We start from the raw sequence: 18,513 nt of genomic DNA, 5'->3' as shown, positions 1-18,513 counted from the left end.
GCCCCTAGTAAGATAGCCTAGTAAGTAGAGTTTTATGCATGAGTAGTGATTGACTGTGTATAATAAATGTGTTTTGATTTGAATCTTGCTAATTGGTGTCAAGTTATTGATCAGTACTTGAACTTGAACCTCGTGGCGGTATCATAAAGATACCTGGCGACTCTAGAGCAAAGGTTATAGAAACAGAGCAAATTAAGTCAAGACACAACTGGCAACAAATTAAGAGCCAACCAAAGTTTGGGGGTGTTTAGAACTCTTGGGTATCATGTACGGTACTCTTTCGGAGGTTGAATGGCGTAGAGTGCAGGAGGGAGGGGTGGGGTGGGGTGGAAAGAGTGGACCCTATAGACTAATGGTGACCATGGGCGGTCACGTACACCTTTTTCTCCTTTGTTTTTGTTTCCACCGTGGGGAGAGTTTGTTTTATTGGATGCATATATTGACAGGTGGGCCGTTGTTTGTGGTGGTGGGAGGATGGGATTGTTGTTATTGTTAAGGGGATTGATTTTGTATTTGTTACCATTTACTGTCTGTGGGTGGGGTGTAAATTTTGAAGGAAAATGTGAAAATGGAGAATAAAAACATTTTATAAAAAAAAGGAGTGAAAGATAAACCACAGAACAGTTCATTAAACAATCAAATATGAAAAACACTCCAGGGAAAAAACCATGCAATTAAAACACAGATAGCGGTAAACCAAGCCAGCGTTTTGGCATCTAAACGCCTCACAAGCTCGAACCGTAACCTGCAAGCATGGTAGAATGCTCCAATGTAAAAGGCTGGTAAAACTTTGGGAAAAGGTGCAGATCAAAAACCGCTAAACATACAGAGGATCACCAGCAAATCTTTGCACAAAAAGCTATCAACGAAATAGAAGTGTCACACAAAGGCGAACAACAATGTTTCATATGCAAGATTAAAGATTCCAGACATAATTTCTGGAATGCTAACATATACATTAATGGGCAAATTACTAATTTTAAATTAGACATAGGAGCAAGCGTGACAGACTTGTCCAATAGAGAACCATGAGCATCTAACCTCTGGCTGTCAACAACAGACACCCCATTATATGGCATGGTAGGGATTCGATTACCAGTTCTAGGCATACTTTTAGAACCACTCCAAGACAGGAGTAAGTAGATACTGGAAACGCGATTCACAATCCTGAATTTTCTCTCTTGAGCCGAGCCACCTGGATTTCCCTAAACCTCATTAAAGCAGGTTCCTGGACTTGTCAAGGAACTGACAATCATGGAGTATATCAAGTTGGAGAACCTCAAGCCATACAAGTGCTAATGACCTCGACAGGAACATCAGTGCAAAACTTTTGACACACCTCACTGAGGCAGATAATCCAGCTTCTTCCCAAACACACAACGGTAACCTTCTTCAATCTGAAGAGGAAATGGACCAGCTGGAGGAACAAGTACCGGAGTGCGACTCAGTGAATCATCAGCAAGGATCAAAGTTGCAGCCCAGGTGGTAGGAGGTACTGGTTCCAGCCTACACTCAGCTGTCAATATTGACCCCCATAGTCAGTGCATCAACACTAATCCATCCACCAGAACTGGTGGCCCAGGGTGAAAATAACCAAATGGTTTCATAATTAGAAACAAAACTGAATCAAAGAAGGTTCACCTCTGCTAAGTTTGACCATACTTCTTACCACATCAGTGTTACTGCAAAAGGACATACAAGACATTAATTAAACGCTTTCCTTACCTCAGGAAACAATTCAGGATTCTCCAAAAATTCAGGAACCAGGGGCTACATGGAGTCTAAAGGCAAAGTAAGGTGGACAAAATGGTTTAAAAAAACCAGCTTCAATCCAATAAACACAAATAGGGAACACAGCCAACGTAAAGAAAAGGGATAAACCTATGGCATCCGACCGTGTGAAATTAAAACTCTTGCCAAGGAACAGCAAGGAAAGAAATGGATCAAGTGTTGAACTTCAAGCAAACAAAATACAAATATTGCAGCTCTACTGAAGAAAGCAAAGTTAGAGTAAAGAAATTCAAGCTAAGACTACCAATCCTCCAAGATTCACAAGAAAACGATCAGAGAGATTCGTGGAACCTCAGAAACAGAGATACAATGACCAGCCATATTTAGTGTTTGCAAATTGGAATTAAAGGGAATGTATTTAATTACAAGATGCAAATCGCCAATTCCATTGTGTCTATGCTTATGTCATCAGGTACCATTTCTGTGGAAAATGGGAACAGCTACACTGTGGTCACATGATAGAATCTAGCTTGGGTTAAGAACACAAGTCATGCCTTGAGCAGCCCAAGGTCAGTCTGCCTGGGTGTTAGAGACCACAGAAGGAACATATCCAGCACAAAAAGAAAGAGCCTTCTCACCATAGGCAGAGAAGTGGGGTTATTTACCTGTAGATTATTTTTTTCACTATGGAGGCTCGACTACAACTTCAACTGTAGAAAACTCAATTTGCGTGGGGTAAGTTCATCACCAGAAAACTTCTAACCTCCATTGTCTTCAGAGAACCAAGAGGGAAGCCTCAGGGCTGCAGTATTTCTGGCTACCATTCCAAGAACTAATCATAAAAATGACTTTTTGGACTCTTTAGTGCATGCAACGTCTTCTGGATGTGTGTATGTATGTGCGCGGGTGAAAGAGATGAAAAGAGTGAGTAGGTATTGTTGCAAGTACATTTTAGGTGTTGAAAATATTCTTTTAATTTAAAAATGAGTAAGCCTGTCTGGTGTCATTTCTTGAGTCATGGCACTCAAGGGGTGAAAACATTTTATTCTTTCAACACATCTTGTTAGGTTTAGTCATGAGGTGGAAAAACGGAGAACCATCTCTCCCCTGTCTGTAACAGTAATAGTTTGATGATGTCTTCACAAAAACAGTGTGGTGGTCACTCTAGCAAATATTGTCATCAACAGATGCATTTTGTGACAGGTACATTGGTATGGACAAGGTAAAGTATATTTTTCCTTGTGTTGTTTGTTCTACCGCCTGCTGCAAGAACAGCGACCATATGTTCTTCAAGATTCTTCTAGGCCAGTTAAGTAGTGGTACTAGCAAGCCACTCTTGGAGATGGGCATTGAAGTCCCTACCCAGAGTATGTTCTGCGTTCTTGCTATCCTCAACGTTTCTTTTAAGTGGGGTTCAACATGATGGAATATGAATTCATCAGCCGAGGAAGGGTGGTAGGTGACAATTAGACGAGGTTTCTTTGACAATGTTTGACCTGATGGCATAGGCATGATGAGAACAAGAATCGATGTTGAAGATTGCCAGGGCCATTTCCTTTTGATGTTTATCACTGTGCCATGACCTCAGGTAGGTCTGCCCTTCCGATGGAGCTGTCTGGGACATTGGCTGAAAGGTGTGATTCTGTAGGTATGACCATGTCAGACCGTTGCTTGATTAGTCTGTGGGATAACTCTCCCAATTTTGGCAGATGCCAGCGAAGTGGATGTTTGCCTTTGTCTTGTTTGATGTCTCGGTTAATGCCTGCTAATTCATCCAGTTTTATTTTCATTGTACTTTCTCATTGTGATTTGATTCAACTGAATGACTTACTTGGCCATTGCTTTGGGTCTGGAGACACAGGCCAGACCAAGTAAGTATGACAGATTTTATTCCTTAAAAGGAAGTGAATCAAAAGGGGATATGCAAATTTGAAAAGAAGGATGAGAATTTTAAAATTTTGGCATGCAGACAATTGAGATTTAATCAGCTTTTCTTACTCAATATTAATCCAGCACAGGCAAACTTGTTTTCATCATTATTTTTCCTTGCCACCTTCAGGGCAGCATGGTAGCACAGTGGTTAGCATTGTGGCTTCACAGCACCTGGGTCCCTGGTTCGATTCCTGGCTTATGTCACTGTCTGTGCGAAGTCTGCACGTTCTCCCTATGTCTGCGTGGGTTTCCTCCGGTGCTCCGGTTTCCTTCCACCGGTCCTGAAGATTATTAAGTAAAACAGATGAAAGGGTCTTTCCTTGTTAAACGTACAAACACGCATCCAATTTGACTGCACAGTATCTTCACTTCCATGTAAAACGCACAAAAGGGTGTGTCTAACACCGTTACAGACTGGTAATAGCAAACCAAGAAACATGATAGCACATGCACAGAAAACTTATATTGGGCCTTTAACTTAATAAAACTAGGTGCTTTACAGGAGGATTATAAAACAAAATGTGACACCAAGTTATATTAGAAAATATTAGGTCAGATGACCTAAAGGTTGCACAAGGGATAGATTTTAAGGAGTGTCTTAACGGAGGAAAGCAAGGTAAAGAGAGGGAGCTCCAGAGCTTGGGTCCAGGCATCTTAAGGCACAGCCAGAAATGATAGAATCATGAAATCGAGGATGTGAAAGAGTCCAAAATTAGATGAATACAGCTATTACGAAGAGTTGTGAGGCAGGAGATTACAGAGATAGGGAGTAGTAAGGCCATGAAGGGATTGAAAACAAAGATGATAATTTTAAATTCAAAATGTTGCTTGAATGGAAACCACTAGATCAGCAAGCAGAGGATGAAAGAGACGTTGTTCGAGTTAAAAAGTACAGGCAGGAGAGTTTTGGATGTCCAAACGTTGAGGGCAGAATGTGGGAGACAAACCAGGACTGCATTGAAATTTGAAAAGTATGAACTTGTCCTTTAAGTAACAGATTGAGGATGAGTTTAACTTTTGGGTGCATTGGTTACTAACAGTGATGAAGCAACCCTCTTCCAGCCCACAATTTTGAGGTCACAATTTCATTCAAATTTGGCAGGCAAGCTGCAGATCCTGGTGCAGTTTGCTGAAGCGAGGCCTCAAGAATGGTCTAGAACAACTGCCAGGGAAGTAAGCTAAAGAGAGGGGGTAGGAGTGGTCATGATTGCAGTGCTGTGTTCCAGGCAGCAGCATCCCAGACTTTTTTCATTTTAGGCAAGTCTTACAGGTAATTTTTTACTTATATTTGGGACCCTCTTCAATTCCATTGCCTGTGGGACTATAAGAGAGTGCACAAAGTAAGGTCTGAGCAATTTTGAGCTAAAATGGTAATCAGGGTCATATTCACAGCATTGGACCCTCATTTTTATTATTAAAAAATTCTTTCGCCTGAAATGGATTGATGTTTTGGACACTCAGAGGTAGGCTCAACATGGAGCTGGCCACATCGCTGATATTAATGGGGCAGTCAGGCAGCCGACCCCATTTTGAGGTTATTATCACTCCTTTAAATTCAGGCAAAGCTAATGAACATCGACCCCATTAAGTTTCCATTATAACTGCTCACATGTTTTGCTTGAAATGGAGAAATGCATGCGTGTGATTCCTTGGCACAGCATAGGGCCTGTAACACTTACTGGTTCATAATTTCATTAAAAAGAGTAATGTAAAAATCAGCAGTGAGATTTCAGACAAATACTCCAAAAACATTACCACATTTCAGTTACATTTTGTATTTCATAGTTAATTCAATAAGCAGCAGTGAAGAATTGCTCTCTTAAATGATTACAGAAAGCATTTAAAAATCAAAGTTAATGTTCAATAACTGAGATGCATTTCTACACCTGCTTATGAAAGGAATGTTACTGCACTCCTATCCTCCAACCCTAATTAATCCCTGGTTGGAATGTACTTTCATACTATTGCTGCTATTGGCCAGTCTCTCAGATGTCCATAGGGAAGAGTTTCCATCTGGTGAGAGCTCGGACTTCCATCAGGTTCTTCCCTGCAGTTTGGTTCAGATTTGGAAACCAGTGGTGTTGGGAAAATTGATTCGGAGGGCAACTACCAATTCCAATTGCCTAGACAAATGCCCTCCATGGAAGGAAACCTGCCCACTTGTAACTTCAATCCTGCAATGTGTGAATGATTCATAATGCCCTCAGAATGACTGGAACTTGGCACGAAGCATGGCAACAAATATTTTTTAAAATAATTTAAATAAAATCATTAAGAATTGCATTTAGTTTCTTACTCAGTTTTTGCAGTCTTACTGTCTATGAGCTGAGTGTTATTAAACTATTCAACAATCTCCATGTTCAACTACCACGTACATAAGCTGTGGATACCGGAGGTTCAAAAAAGCTAAACTATAATGCGCTGATAAACAGATTCCCTTCGGAAATAATGGATGAACCAGATTGAAGAGATAACTAATGCAGTCTGTTCCATACAATTATTGTTATCAGCATTAGCACGTTAGATGCTACGCTTTAAAGATTCATTGGAAAATTACTGAATTATGAATCAGCATTTCATTTCTCTGTTCGCAATAGATACAGGCAATTCCTAAACATTTATGAATGCAAATTATTAACAGTACCTATATGTATTTTAAACTCAAAACTACAAAACAGATATCTATATTACATGACCGAATAAAACCCAAATATTAATTTTTAACTAAAACAACAAAACACACTGCAATTTTACAATGGCATCACATAATCTGGTTTACAAAGCAATTATTTAAGATGCAAAAAAAAAACCCTCTTCCAGTTAGAGTTCTCCCCCAGCCTATTTTCAGCATCACCAGACTTTATTGCAGCTCAATTACTTCTGAACAAGTGAATGTGTATCTCATATCTCTTCTGCAATCTCCTTCCATCCAATTCACATGAAACAGCAGTTTCTTCTCCTTTTACACTCAAATTAAATTCCCTCATCCCACTGAAATCTCCTGGAAATGTGTAGTTCTCGTTTCCCTGCAGAGGTCCATTTGCACTGGCTGCCTATAATCTGCTTGCTATTGCAGAGCTGCCACTGCCCCACTCATCTCCCATCCATAAAGACTATGAGAGAGGGGGAGATCCCACCCTCTGATGCCCTTATCACCTTTATAAAGAATAAAGAGGCACTGGAGACCTGAATTATTAAAACCACAAACATAGCAACAACAAGACAATAACTCCTTCAGAAAACATGGTGTATATGATTCTTACAGCTGTAATGCAAGAGAAAAAAGATCCATTGATAAAGTTAATTATTTTTTGAAATGTTTCACAATTTGTTAAATACTCTATTTTCAACAATCCGACAAGATTTTTTCACAGCTGTCTCAATGAATGCTATGATCTTTCAATCGCTGGTCTCAATTTTTAAATTTTTATCCTTTGTCTTTAGTGACTACCCTTTTGTATCTTTGTGCCTCTTCTGCTATTGTCCAATAACGGTCTGTGTCCTCTTCCTCGATTCCCTCCAATCTCATTAGCCTCTGTTTTTTTTTCTGATTTCTCTCGTCTCAATTCTCCACCTTTTATTATCACTCACCACTACAGTCTCCACTATCCCCTTTCAAAAGATGAAAACCCGTACCACCATGAGTATTTCCATAGAAACAATCTATTTTGCAGGAAACTGCTTTCTGTTAAGTGGAAACAAATTCTATTTTTGAAGACACATGTGGAGATTTATCCATGGAAATAAAAATTGCATTTCAGCGAGAATGACATCAAACTGATGACATACCACACACACAATTAGCTTTCATTTTCCAAGCATGTATACCTTCATGAAACTGTCACTGTTCTCCGCATCAGATTTCCACCGACTGGCAGTATCTGTTTTCACTTTGCTGACTTCAGGTATATATTGCTTCTCATCAAACTGTAACCAAGGAACCTGCAATCTCCACTGATTACCTTGCCTCTGTTCCACAGCTGCTAACCAAATCTCAAGTAAGTAATCAAAATTAATTCTTGCTATATCACAGACATGGACAATTATCTATTCTTCAGAGTACATCCTGAATAACCCCTCAGCAAGGATGAAAAATACAGTTTACGCAAAATAGTTCATTGTTTTATTGAAAAAATAAAGCTTTCTATAATCTATGCAAATCAGAAATATAAATCTAAGACATTTTCAGGGACAGATAGCAGTCTAGTAGAATTGGCAGAACAAATATTAGTTTAAAAGAGTATTAATCACCCACAATAAAAGCAATTTGAAAAGAAGAGGTGCTTAATACGCAATACTCAGGAGGTACGATAGGTGCAGTGGACTAACATGAGTCTGGCAAAACAATGTGGCGGGGGAGGTGGTGGCAGTGTGGCATTGTCACTAGACTAGTAATACAGAAACCCAGGGTAATGCTCTGGGAACCCAGGTTCTAATTCCGCCACTGCAGATGGTGAATTTTGAATTCAATAAAATCTGGAATGAAAAGCCTAATGATGGCCATTAAACCGTTGCAGATTGTCATAAACACCCATTTGGTTCACTAAGGTCCTTTAGGGGAAGGAAATCTCTGGATTATTACCCAAGCCACGTGCAAATTGGCTAGGGGTGAGAAAATTAGGGAAGTAAACATGTGGCTGAAAGAGTGGTTCCATTTCATGGGGCACTGGCATCAGTATTGGGACAGGAGGGATCTGTATTGTTGGGATGGTCTCCACCCAATCCGATCTGGGACCAGTGTTCTAGTGGAAAGGATAAATATGGTGGCCACAAGGGCTTTAATCTAACAAATGGGGGGGGGGGGGGAAAGAGGAAGGGTAAAACTACAAGAAGTATAATGGTTAATGGGAACCAGAGCAGCAAGTCAGCATGTGAGGAGAAGGTAGAGGTTAACAGGATGAACAGACAGGTCACTCTAACGACTACGGAGAGGAAGGGAAACGTAAAAAATCAAAATGTAAGATGACTGTGGGAGTGAAAGTTGGGGATGAGGCCGAGTGTTATCAGAGGTTAATAAAGGAGGTCAGAATGGGTGAAAAGTGTAGCACACAAGAAAATCCTGCAAGGGAAGGACAAATTGGGAGGACATATTTAAAAACCTTGTACCTAAATGCACGCAGTATTTGGAATAAGGTCAATGAGCTGATGGCACAATTAGAGACAAATGGGTATAAGACCAGAAGACATAGGAGCGGAAGTAAGGCCATTCGGCCCATCGAGTCCACTCCACCATTCAATCATGGCTGATTTCAACTCCATTTACCCGCTCTCTCTCCATAGCCCTTAATTCCTCGCGAAATCAAGAATTTATCAACTTCTGCCTTAAAAACACTCAACGTCCCGGCCTCCACCGCCCTCTGTGGCAATGAATTCCACAGACCCACCACTCTCTGGCTGAAGAAATTGCTCCTCATCTCTGTTCTAAAGTGACTCCCTTTTATTCTAAGGCTGTGCCCCCGGGGTCCTAGTCTCCCCTGCTAATGGAAACAACTTCCCTACGTCCACCCTATCTAAGCCATTCATTATCTTGTAAGTTTCTATTAGATCTCCCCTCAACCTCCTAAACTCCAATGAATATAATCCCAGGATTCTCAGACGTTCATTGTATGTTAGGCCTACCATTCCTGGGATCATCCGTGTGAATCTCCGCTGGACCCGCTCCAGTGCCAGTATGTCCTTCCTGAGGTGTGGGGCCCAAAATTGCTCACAGTATTCTAAATGGGGCCTAACTAATGCTTTATAAAGCTTCAGAAGTACATCCCTGCTTTTATATTCCAAGCCTCTTGAGATGAATGACAACATTGCATTTGCTTTCTTAATTACGGACTCAACCTGCAAGCTTACCTTTAGAGAATCCTGGACTAGGACTCCCAAGTCCCTTTGCACTTCAGCATTATGAATTTTGTCACCGTTTAGAAAATAGTCCATGCCTCTATTCTTTTTTCCAAAGTGCAAGACCTCGCACTTGCCCACATTGAATTATCAGCCATTTCTTGAACCACTCTCCTAAACTGTCTAAATCTTTCTGCAGCCTCCCCACCTCCTCCATACTACCTGCCCCTCCACCTATCTTTGTATCATCGGCAAACTTAGCCAGAATGCCCCCAGTCCCGTCATCTAGATCGTTAATATATAAAGAGAACAGCTGAGGCCCCAACATTGAACCCTGCGGGACACCACTCGTCACCGGTTGCCATTCCGAAAAAGAACCTTTTATCCCAACTCTCTGCCTTCTGCCTGACAGCCAATCGTCAATCCATGTTAGTACCTTGCCTCGAATACCATGGGCCCTTATTTTACTCAACAGTCTCCCGTGAGGCACCTTATCAAAGGCCTTTTGGAAGTCAAGATAGATAACATCCATTGGCTCTCCTTGGTCTAACCTATTTGTTATCTCTTCAAAGAACTCTTAACAGGTTTGTCAGGCACGACCTCCCCTTACTAAATCCATGCTGACTTGTCCTAATCCGACCCTGCACTTCCAAGAATTTAGAAATCTCATCCTTAACAATGGATTCTAGAATCTTGCCAACAACCGAGGTTAGGCTAATTGGCCTATAATTTTCCATCTTTTTCCTTGTTCCCTTCTTGAACAGGGGGGTTACAACAGCGATTTTCCAATCCTCTGGGACTTTCCCTGACTCCAGTGACTTTTGAAAGATCATAACTAACACCTCCACTATTTCTTCAGCTATCTCCTTTAGAACTCTAGGATGTAGCCCATCTGGGCCCGGGGATTTATCAATTTTTAGACCTCTTAGTTTCTCTAGCACTTTCTCCTTTGTGATGGCTAACATATTCAACTCTGCCCCCTGACTCTCCGGAATTGTTGGGATATTGCTCATGTCTTCTACTGTGAAGACTGACGCAAAGTACTTATTCAGTTCCTCAGCTATTTCCTGGTCTCCCATCACAAAATTACCAGCGTCATTTTGGAGCGGCCCAATGTCAGCTTTTGCCTCCCGTTTGTTTTTAATGTATTTAAAGAAACTTTTACTATCATTCCTAATGTTACTGGCTAGCCTACCTTCAAATTTGATCGTCTCTTTCCTTATTTCTCTCTTTGTTATCCTCTGTTTGTTTTTGTAGTCTTCCCAATCTTCTGACTTCCCACTACTCTTTGCCACATTATAGGCTTTCTCTTTTGCTTTGATGCATTCCCTAACTTCCTTTGTCAGCCATGGCTGCCTAATCCCCCCTCTGACAACCTTTCTTTTTTTTGGGATGAACCTCTGTACTGTGTCCTCAATTACTCCCAGAAACTCCTGCCATTGCTGTTCTACTGTCTTTCCCACTAGGCTCTGCTCCCAGTTGATTTTCGTCAGTTCCTCCCTCATGCCCCTGTAGTTACCTTTATTTAACTGTAACACCTTTACATCGGATTCTACCTTCTTTCTTTCAAATTGGAGATTGAATTCGACCATATTATGATCACTGCCTCCTAAGTGCTCCCTTACTTTAAGATCTTTAATCAAGTCTGGCTCATTACATAACACGAAGTCCAGAATGGCCTGTTCCCTCGTGGGCTCCATCACAAGCTGTTCCAAAAAGCCCTCCTGTAAACATTCAATGAATTCCCTTTCCTTGGGTCCACTGGCAGCATTATTTACACAGTTCACCTGCATATTGAAGTCCCCCATGATCACTGTGACCTTGCCTTTCTGACATGCACTTTCTATTTCGTGGTGCATTTTGTGCCCCCGGTCCGGACCACTGTTAGGAGGCCTGTACATAACTCCCATTATGGTTTTTTTTCCTTTGTGGTTCCTCAACTCTACCCACAGACTCCACATCATCTGACCCTATGTCGTTTAGTGCTATTGATTTAATTTCATTCCTAATTAACAAGGCAACCCCGCCCCCTCTGCCCACCTCCCTGTCTTTTCGATAGGTTGTGAATCCCTGGATGTTTAAATGCCTGTCCTGAACCCCCTGCAACCATGTCTCTGTGATGCCTACCACATCATACCTGCCAGTCACAATCTGGGCCACAAGCTCATCTACCTTGTTCCGTACACTGCGCGCATTTAAATATAGCACCTTTAATTCTCTATTGACCGTCCCTTTTTGTTTTCTTAGTGTGGTGGACCTTGGTTTATTGAGTCTTTCCATACACTGTCATATTTTATGGGATGGGGACAATCGTAACCACTCTTGAGTTTTGTCTGTTCGTGTTTTTTTTGTATTCCTAAGCAGCTACGCTCCCCGCTGATTACTTCACCTCTTGGTTCCCGGACTTTCCCTTCCCCCCCAATCTTTAGTTTAAAGTCCTATTGACCACCCTATTTACTCTTTTCGCCAGAACACTGGTCCCAGCTCGGTTAAGGTGGAGGCCATCCCAACGGTATAGGTCCCCCCTGTCCCAAAACTGATGCCAGTGTCCCATGAAAAGGAACCCCTCATTCCCACACCACTCTTTCAGCCACGTGTTAACTTCCCTTATTCTTGCCTCCCTATGCCAATTTGCACGTGGCTCGGGCAGTAATCCGGAGATTATGACCCTTGAGGACCTGTTTTTTTAAAATTTGAATCCTAGCTCTTTATAATCTCTAAACATGTCCTCTTTCCTAGAATTGCCTATGTTGTTGGTACCGACATGGACCACAACAACTGGATCCTCCCCCTCCCTCTCCAGTATCCTTTCAAGCCGGTCAGAGATGTCCCGCGCCCTAGCACCGGGCAGGCAACATACCATGCGGGACTCTTTGTCCTGCTCACAAAGGATACTATCTATCCCCCTGATAATAGAATCCCCTACAACTACAACTTGCCTATTTACTCCCTCCCCTTGAATGGCCTGCTGAACCATGGTGCCTTGGTCAGCTGACTCATCCTTCCTGCAGCCCTGTTCGCCATCCACACAGGGAGCAAGTGCCTCATACCTGTTGGACAGAGTCAAGGGCTGAGGCTCCTGAGTTCCTGACTGCTGGTTCCCTTTACCTGCCTGACTTGCAGTCACACCCTGCTGTCCCTGGCCACTGGCAGGATTTAAACTACTTACTCTGACAGGTGTTACTGCCTCCTGAAACACAGTGTCCAGGTAAGTCTCCCCCTCCCGGATGTGCCTTAGTGTTTGAAGCTCAGACTCCAGCTCATCAACTCTGAGCCGGAGCTCTTCGAGCAGCCAACATTTACTGCAGATGTGGTCGCTGCAGCTCGCAATGGGATCTGCCAGCTCCCACATCAAGCAGCTCAAGCACATCACCTGACCAGCCATCACTAATTAATTAATTAGTTTAATTTAAGTTTATGGTGGGGGCAGTTTCAGCCAATCAGACACTAATCTACCCTGCACTTTTAACTGAAAAACAGCACATTTAGATTAACCACTTACCTTTCCTGGTTACCTCACTGCACCAAACTACCAAATTCTCACTGTCTGTATCTCTCTCACTCCGGCTGTGTCTCCTTGACCTGCGCAATGCTAATAATATAATAATGCTAATAATAATAGTATAATATGGCACTTACCTCACACCAATGGATCTTATTATTAGGTTAGAGGAGGAGGGTGGGTGGGAGACACTACACGTGTAGTGTCTCGGGTTTTCTCTCCACCAGAATTTATTTGGGGGGGGGGGGGGGGGGCCTTCCCAGAAGTCGAACTTCCGGTTCCCGCCTTATATTTAAAAAAATAAAATAAAATAAAACAGAAAAGAACAACAGCAACAGGACCAGGTAAGTGTTTTTAAAGGAGAAACTTACCTCCCAGAAATCACTTGCGCACCGCTCCCACCGAAATCCAAAAGCCTGCTCCTGTGAAGGTAAGTGTTTTTAAAGGAGAAACGTACCTGCCAGAAATCACTTGCGCACCACTCCCGCCGAAATCCAATGGCCTGCTCCTGTGAAGGTAAGTCTTTTTAAAGGAGAAACTTACCTGCCAGAAATCACTTGCGCACCGCTCCCGCCGAAATCCAAAAGTTAAAATGAATGTGTTGCCGCGATTCCAGTTTATATTTCAATGCCTACCGATTTTCCTGCCAAAGTCTTTTTTCAGGGAGATTGAGGGAAGGATTATCTCATTCATATGGGGAGGGAAGGTGGCCAGAGTGAGAAAGGTGCTGCTGCAGAGCAGAAGGCAGGCAGGGGGTTTGGGTCTCCCGAACCTGTTGTACTACTACTGGGCGGCGAACGTGGAGAAAGTGCGGAGCTGGGTCAGAGGGGTTGATTCTCAGTGGGTCAGAATGGAGGAGAGTTTGTGCAGGAGGTCGGGGCTGAAGGCACTTGCAACAGAGCCGCTCCCGATAGCTCCGGTGAAATATTCAGGGAGTCCGGTAATAATAGCTTCATTGAAAATCTGGAGGCAGTTTCGCCAACACTTCGGGTTGGGTTTAGGGCCAAGGGAAATGCCGATTCAGGGGAACCACAGATTTGAGCCAGGGAGGTGGGATGGAAGTTTTCGGAAATGGGAAGAGAAGGGGATTAAGACGCTAAAAGATTTGTTTCTTCGGGGTCAGTTTGCAGGATTGAGGGAGCTGGAAGCGAAGTATGGGCTAGAGCAGGGAGAAGTGATTAGGTACATGCAGGTTCGGGATTTTGCCAGGAAGGAGATACAGAGCTTCCCAGAGGAACGGGCCTCCACATTGCTGGAGGAGGTGTTGACGACAAGGGGACTGGAGAAGGGGGCAGTGTCAGCGGTGTACGGACCTATTCTGGAAGAGGATAAGGCACCACGGGAAGGAATCAAAGCAAAGTGGGAGGAAGAACTGGGAAAGGTTATAGAGGAGGGGGTCAGGTGTGAGGCGCTCCGGAGAGTGAATGCCTCCACCTCATGTGCGAGGTTGGGGCTGATATAGCTGAAGGTGGTATATAGAGCGCACCTCACGAGGGCGAGGATGAGCCGATTTTTTGAAGGAGTAGAGGATGTGTGTGAGCGTTGCGGGGGGGTTGCGGGGGGGGGGGGGGGGGTCGGCGAATCACGTTCATTTGCTTTGGTCCTGTCCAAAGCTAGGCAAGTACTGGAAGGAGGTGTTTAGGGTAATTTCCAAGGTGGTGCGTGTGAAACTGGACCCTGGTCCCCAGGAGGCCATATTCGGGGTGTCGGACCAGCCAGGGTTGGAAACGGGAGCGGAGGCAGATATCATAGCCTTCGCCTCGTTGATTGCCCGAAGGCAGATCCTGCTGGGATGGAGAGCAGCCTCTCCACCCAGTGCCCTGGCGTGGCGGGGGGGAACCTGTTGGAATACTTGACCCTTGAGAAGGTTAAGTTCGAACTGAGGGGAAGCTCTGAAGGGTTCTATAAGTCATGGTCACTATTTATTATGCACTTTCAAGAACTGGATAACATCGAACATTAGTTGGGGAGGGTGGGGGGCTGTGTAGATTCAGGGTGACTACGGGTAATCCCCGATTCCTTTTTGTCATTTGTTTATGTAAACATGCGGGCTGATGTTTGGGGGTTGGTGGGCGGATGGGATCGTTGTTATTATGGGGATTGACATATCTTGCTGATTATTGTTTATTGTTGATGGGTGTAAATGTGGGAGAAAATGTGAAAAAGGAGAATAAAAATATATTTTTTTTAAAATAAAAATTAAGGTATCTTCCTGAGAGGAAGAGGAATTGTAAATGGAATATTCCATGGCTAAACAAGGAAGTCAAGGAAGACATAAAAGGCAAAAACTAGGGCATCTCATACTGCAAAAGCTAGTGGTAATCTGGAGGAATGCGGGGACATTAAGGTTAAGCAAAAGGCTACTAAAAATAAAATCAAAAGAGCCAAGATGAACTACGAAAGGAAACTAGCAGAAAACATAAACACCGATACCAAAAGCTTCTATAAATAAGTATACACAGAACAAGAGAATAGCTAAAGTAAATGTTGGCCCTTTAGACGTGATACTGGTGAGGTAATAATGGGGAGCTGGCAGAGGCACTGAACCAATATTTGGTAGGAGATGATAACAAGCTTCCAAAAACTAGTTACTGGAGAGGAACTTGGTGCAATAATCAGCACTAGGTAGACAGTATTGAATGAACTAATGGGATTAAATGCAGATAAGTCTCCAGGACCTGACGGACTGCACCCTGGGATATTAAGGGAGGTGGCAGCAGAGATAGTGGATACATTGGTTAGGATATTTCAGAATTCCCTGGATTCTGGAAGGGTCCTGGTGGATTGGAAACAGGCAAATGTGACACCCCTAGTCAAAAAGGGAGAGAGGCAAAAAGTACGAAACTATAGATCGGTTAAGCTTAACATCTCTGTGGGAAAGTTGCTGGAATCAATCATTAAGGAGGAGATAACTGAACATTTGGAAAGACAAATTTCAATCCATCATTGTCAGCATGTTTTATGAAGGGTAAGTCATGCTTGACAAATTTGCTCGAGTTCTTTGAGGACTTAATCAGCAAGGTGGATAATGGGGAGCCTGTGGACATAGTATAGATAGGCTAGGAGATTGGTGACAGATGGTGTTTAAAGTGGATAAGTGTGAAGTTATCCATTTTGGCCGAAAAAATAGAAAGGGAAATTATCCAAATGAAAAGCAGATTTAAAATGCGTCTGGGCAGAGGGGTCTGGATGTCTTTCTTCATGAATCGCAGAAAGTCGGTATGCAGGTACAGCGTGTAATTAAAAAGGCAAATGGAATGTTAGCATTTATTGCAAAAGGACTAGAGTATAAAAGTAGAGAAGTGTTGGTATGACCACATCTGGAGTGTTGTGTTCGGTTTTGGTCTCCTTATTTGAGGAAGGATGTGGTGGCATTGGAGGCAGTTCAGAGGAAATTCACCAGACTGATTCCGGCGATGAAGGGTTGATGTACGAGGAGAGATTAAATACTTTGGGCTTATATACACTGGAGTTTAGAAGGATAAGAGGGGATGTGATCAAGGTAGATAAAATACTAAAAGGGATTGATAAAGTAAACGTGGACCAAATTTTCCCTCTTGAAGGGAAACCAAGAATGAGAGGTAAGAGATAGAGGTCGAGAGGCAGGCGGTAGATTTACAATTGAGGGAACAACTTCTTGCAGAAGGTGGTGAATTTGTGGAATTTGCTGCCTCACACACAGTGCGGTGTAATTGGAGTCATTAAATGGTTACAAGAAGGAGATAGATATATTTCTGATTTAACAAAAGGGAAATGGGGAAAAGGTAGGGAGGTGTATTTGAGACCAGGAAGAGATCAGCCATGATCTGATTGAATGGCGGAGCAAGTTCGAAGGGCTGAATTGCCTACTTCTGCTCCTAATTTCCATGTTCCTATGTCCTTGTCATGAGATGTTTTAAATCACCTAGTTTATAACATCAGTATTTAGAAAATAAAAATTATCAAAAATTGAAACAATAAACAGCATTTGAAATAAAATGCAATATGTGAACATGTTAAAAGAAATGCACAATGCAATATTGGAGTTAATTCAGTGTATAAACCTGAGCACATGATTTTCCTCATCATACATGCAAAGTGCAAACCATGGCTAAAACATTGAAAAATGTACAATATAAGTAAGTACCTAAAAAAAAGTATACAATACAATGTGAGAAATAAAAACCTGTCAAATGTAAAGCTTCATAGATAATAGATGCATCTAAAGCAAAATGTAAAGCACATTGCCGATAGGAATCAAAAGGCAGCACGGCTGGAATTCAGGTTACAATGCAAAACATCTGTCGTGGAGGTTGCAGGAATTGAGAAGCATCAATGGAAGGCCAAAACAGTGAAGTAGGCCCAAATAGAAATTTCTTGTGCAAAAGAACATAGAAAATGGGGGCAGAAGTAGACCATACAGCATCTCCAACCTGCTCTGCCATTCAACAAGACCATTCTTGATCTTTTACCCGAACATCATTTTCCCTCACTATCCCCATATCCCTTGATGTCTTTATCATCGAAATTTAAGGATTTCTGACTTCAATACGTTCAATAACTGAACCTCCACAGCCCTCTCGGGTAGAGAATGCCAAAGGCTCACCATCCTTGGCTGAAGGAATTCCTCCTCATCTTAGTCCTAAGCGATCTAACCTTTATTTTGCGACTGTGTGCCCTGTTCTAGACCCCCGAGTTGGGGAAATACCTTTCCTGCATCTGCCTTGTCGAGCTCTGTAGGAATTTTGTAAGTTTCATGAGATTGCCTAATTTTCTTCTAAACTCCGAGAACACAGGTCCAGTCTCCACAGTCTCTCTTCATAGGACAATCGTGTCATCCCAGGAACCAGTCTGGCAAACCTTCATTGGACTCCCTACACGGCAAGTATATTTTTCCTTAAGCAAGGAAACAAAAACTCTATGTAATACTCCGGCTGCGATCTCACAAGGGTTCTATGCAATTGCCGCAAGACATCTTTACTCCTGTATTCAAATAGTCTTGCATTAAAGAACAGCATGCCATTTGTCTTCCTAATTGCTTGCTGCACCTACATGTTAGCTTTCAGTGACTCATGAACAATGACACGCAGGTCCTTTTGTCAAGCGACACTTCCCAAACACTCATCATTTAAACGTACTTCGCACTTCTCTTTTTCCTAAAGTTCATAATTTTCATTTGTTCTATCCGCCATGTTCTTGCCCACTCACTTATTCGGTCTAAATACCTTGTAGCCCTTTTGCATGTTCCGCACAGACTCACATTCCCACCTAGTTGTGTGTCATCGGCATACTTAGAAATATTACATTTCGGCCCCACATCCAAATCACTGACCTAGCGGAAATGTTTCTAGTGTCTTTTCAGGCGGGTTTTGCTGGGAGTTTCTTCCCAGCTCTTTCAGCGAGTTCTCCACTGCTATCTAACCACACTTAAGTCACTTTTTTGGGCTCAGGGGAGTTTCTCCACGGCAGAGCCCCATTTGCTCACCACTGGGAAGCTAAACTTAATTTTGAAAGGGTGCCCCGACCCAGAAGTGAGC

General features: G+C 42.7%; 1 protein-coding gene across 8 annotated transcripts in view; it reads right to left on the bottom strand.

The window, feature by feature from the left end:
- Positions 1 to 18,513, bottom strand: part of LOC140385372 (transmembrane protein 200A-like) — an 83,835-nt gene that overhangs the window by 12,532 nt on the left and 52,790 nt on the right. For 3 of the 8 annotated variants that reach the window (XM_072467458.1, XM_072467461.1, XM_072467460.1), the window contains one exon: positions 3,730 to 3,944. The exons of 3 other annotated variants lie outside the window; for them this stretch is intronic. The gene's annotated coding sequence lies outside the window, so the exon portion shown is untranslated. Of the gene's footprint in view, positions 1 to 3,729; positions 3,945 to 7,491; positions 7,644 to 18,513 lie in introns of all 8 variants that reach the window. 2 more of the 8 variants (XM_072467459.1, XM_072467464.1) reach the window with 2 other exon arrangements.

Source organism: Scyliorhinus torazame, chromosome 11 (genome assembly GCF_047496885.1).
Source record: "Scyliorhinus torazame isolate Kashiwa2021f chromosome 11, sScyTor2.1, whole genome shotgun sequence".
In the NCBI taxonomy this organism is placed as follows: domain Eukaryota; kingdom Metazoa; phylum Chordata; class Chondrichthyes; order Carcharhiniformes; family Scyliorhinidae; genus Scyliorhinus; species Scyliorhinus torazame.
The sequence above is the reverse complement of the archived record's forward strand: the minus strand, read 5'-3'. Positions and strand labels throughout refer to the sequence as shown.